We start from the raw sequence: 4,032 nt of genomic DNA, 5'->3' as shown, positions 1-4,032 counted from the left end.
GTGACTTTAAAACTAACTCTGTAGCAGCACTGCCTAATGGAATGGTGTGTCTCTCGGTATTTGGAGAACTGAATTCTCTCTTGTCACTGTGGGAGCTAAAGCAAACAATTTCATCCATCTACAGAATGAGGAGCCAGCCTGGCAGGCGTCTGTGGGCCATCCAAATCTAAAATTCTATGAGTTTATTTTTTTTCTTACTTTTCTAAAATGCTTTAAAGAAAAATGTAATCATTAAATGATGAAAAGAATCAGAAGGGTACCTTAGTTTAGTAAATACACTCTAATGAGTTTCCTTCATTTACTTCAGGAATAACCAAAACACAAAACTGTCACTGGAACCCAAAAATTGATGAAGAGATGAATATCATTGCATATGAAACTGTGAGAATAAATTTTGTGAGGTTATACCTTCAAAATGTGATAGACAATGATGCATTTTTGTTTGATCAACACCTGATNTCTTAGTTTAGTAAATACACTCTAATGAGTTTCCTTCATTTACTTCAGGAATAACCAAAACACAAAACTGTCACTGGAACCCAAAAACTGATGAAGAGATGAATATCATTGCATATGAAACTGTGAGAATAAATTTTGTGAGGTTATACCTTCAAAATGTGATAGACAATGATGCATTTTTGTTTGATCAACACCTGATGAATCATGCAAAGTCCATGACAGTTTTCTAACTCCTGTATTCTCTGTTGGTTGTACTCAATGAGAGTATAACTCAAAGCGCTAATGCTTGAGTTTCTTCACAGCTATTGAGTTCAACAACCTAAAAAAAGTAGATATATTTTTCTCCTGACTTGTTGAGAGTAAAAGTATAACATGTGCGATTATCACCTTTATGTAATATCAATCTAACAGTTTCTATGAAAGTTTATTTTTTAATACTCACATTGTAACCATTTAAGAATTGTTGATAAACAAAACTGAGCAAAAGGCATAAATTCCATTCTCTTTAGTCTCTTTAGTATATTATAAATGGACTAAAATAACATTAACAGCCTTAGAGGTTAGTAGCATTTTATAATTAGTGATCTGAATTGTCAGCAAAATGTTTCAAGTTTTCAGTAGAATAGTCAATCAACAAACAGACTCTACATAAAAAGACATGATGCTTGCCCCGTGGGGCCTACTGTCTAGACAGAGATAAGCCCCACATGTAAAAACCATGTATTGTGCCTCATACTTCAATTCAGCCAACACTTTCTGACAATAAGAAACACACACCCATTATCATGACAAAAGGCAAAGAAGAATGAGACAAAAGAAATGCCATGAGAGCACAGAAATCACTTCTGTTTCCTACCTGCTTGGTTTAGGGAAGGCTATGAGGAGAGGAAATGGTCTGGAAGGAGAGCCCAATCCTGGAAAAGCAGAGATAAAGGGGTGGCTGGGATGCAGCCTGGAGAGGGATAAAGGCCTACACTGGAAGTCCATGGTACACCTAGGAGGCTGCAGATTGCCTGTTTGGCTGGATGACGGACATTATGTTCAAATGGCAGGCTATGAATGTAAAGATTTCAAGGAGACTGAAGTTTATTTTTATAGGGGAGGGAAGGATACAAAGTTTCTAAGTTTTAAATGTGAAAACATACTTTAAGTATTGGCAAGATCCTAATATATGTAAGATAAAATTTTAACCATTTTCTTAGGATCCAATCACTGTATCAGTAATCATAACAAAATTATATTCAAAACCTTGATGAAAGCGGAACAACTAAGGATATACATTTTGAAACTGTACAATGATATAAAAGGAGATTACAAAATGTTAATGAGGAGTTAAAGAGCTTTAAATTTTAAAACACTTGGGGAAAATCTATTCTAAATAATACATACCAAAAAAGTATGCAAAAGGAAGAGGAGGAAAAGACGACAGCTTACAGAGAATGGTAGGTCAAGTGCTAACAAGATATTTATAAGAACACTAACAACAAACATTAATATGCCCCTTATTGCAAAGTTAATCAAGGTGGACCTGTTAAAGAAAGCAAGCCAGTTAGGGAGACAGTGTGAAAATTTGATAAGATTGCAGAAGCTATCTTAGGGGTAAAAAGAAGATGGCGTTCTGAGGATAAAGGAAGATCGAGGCTACTTTAATTAACCAGGGATATGGATCCTGAAGGAGGAGAAATGATTTGTGCCAAAGTGAAACCATTTGTGGCCTCTATTATGGATTTTAGAAGTCTATGAAAAAGTCAATATATAATTATTGACTGCCTACTTTGCATCAGATAAGTTACTGTCCTTGCCCTTCAATGACTAAATAGAGCAGATATTAAATGATTTACTCTAAAATGGTACTTATGGCCTGAGTCAAACTTTAAAAATTTCTCCTCTTTAAACTAACAGACCCAAATAAATAAAAATGTCTTAATTTTTAAAATTTTTTATTGACCTTTGGTTTTTTCCCCATGCATGAGAAAGCTTTAGGAGATGTTTCTTTTTCATATATATCTTATTTTAAAAAACACATTTCTTTCATCTCATTACTACAGCATGCATTTTTCTTTCCAAAGGCAATTTAAAATTTCATACGTTTAATATTTTAATTGCTCTAATAACATTTCTGGATAATAGAAAACCTCTAAAAATCTTCATAAATTAGAAGAAACCATAATCATCTGTGGCAGAAAGCTTGATGACATCTTTAATATGTGATTTTTTAATGCTAAAAATTTAATATAGTTGAGTGAAGCTTTATTGGGGGGGGGGTAGTCCAAAAGAAACTCTTTATCAATAATAAAGAAGTAGTTTCTCTTTAGACAAAACTATAATCAGTGATTCTCACCCTAGCAAAAAGAAAAGCAAATATACCAGTTCCACCAATCTCATGCAAAATGCCTTGAATAGTTTTACATTTGGTAGGCTGGAGATTCTTTAGAAGATGAGGTTCTAATAAGATGCTCTGACATTCTTTTGAACTAAAGGGTCTTTGAGAGAGCTGAGTTTTCATCCGACTTTTAAGTCGAATCACTGACTCATAGATGGTATACTGAGCAAGACAAGTAAGTTGTATAAACAACTGAAAGACTTTCCTGAAACACAAATATTTTCCTTCAGTAACTCTACACACAGTTTGTAAAGTAAGTTATCAACTAGCAAATAAATATTTCAAAGCGAAAAGACACTCACCTGATCTTTTTCTTTGTTTTAAAAAAGACAGCTACTACACTAAACCAAGATGAACATGAAAAGCTAGGCTGCTTTCCACAAAGGAAATGATAAGTTTCATTGAGTGATCAATAGTATAAACACATCAAGACTGAGAAGGATTCAGCTTTGGACACAAAATTATACTTAACTTTTACTACTAATAACAGCTATGTCTTACACCACACGCATTATATACCAGGCACTGTCCTAAATAACCACTTATAAATATTGGGAACTCTGAGTCAATTTATCTGAAATTTTTGCTTTGGATTTGCTTATGAGCTGGCTACTCATTTAAAAGTGACTCTAAAATAGATCATTTTTCCTACTAGAATAAAATTTCAGACTGCCAGCGCACTTAAAAACAAAACAAAACCCAAAAATTCTTTCAAACGAGAGCACTGTACCCAAGAAAAGTATCCTTCAAAAATGGAGAGATAAAATCCTCTCCCAGACAAACGAAGGCTGAGAGAATTCATCACAGCAGACTACTCTTATAAAAGCACTAAAGAGCTCTTCCATCTGACAGATAATGCTGATAGGGAACACCACCACACCTAAAGGTACAAAAGTCACTGATAATGCACGTGTCAAAATAAACTCAGAAGACAGTCAAACTGTAGGGACGATGAGAGAACCGCTCCCCGCCCCAGCCCCGGTGGCCGCGTCTCCCGCCGCACTGGCGCTCGCAGCCGCCCCGGCTCACCAGGATCCGGACCCAAGGCCACAGCCCCGCGACTCCGAGGAACAGCCCGGCCGCACCTGCTCCCCGGCCCGGCCCCAGCCCCGCCTGCCGGCCGCTCCGCAGCAGCCCGCGGAGAAGGCGAGCCCGGCGCGGGAAGGGATGCCGGCTCTCCTCTCCCTGCC

The sequence above is a fragment of the Galeopterus variegatus genome, unplaced genomic scaffold (assembly GCF_000696425.1).
Source record: "Galeopterus variegatus unplaced genomic scaffold, G_variegatus-3.0.2 Scaffold11632, whole genome shotgun sequence".
Taxonomy (NCBI): Eukaryota; Metazoa; Chordata; class Mammalia; order Dermoptera; family Cynocephalidae; genus Galeopterus; species Galeopterus variegatus.
This window is presented reverse-complemented; position numbering follows the sequence as displayed.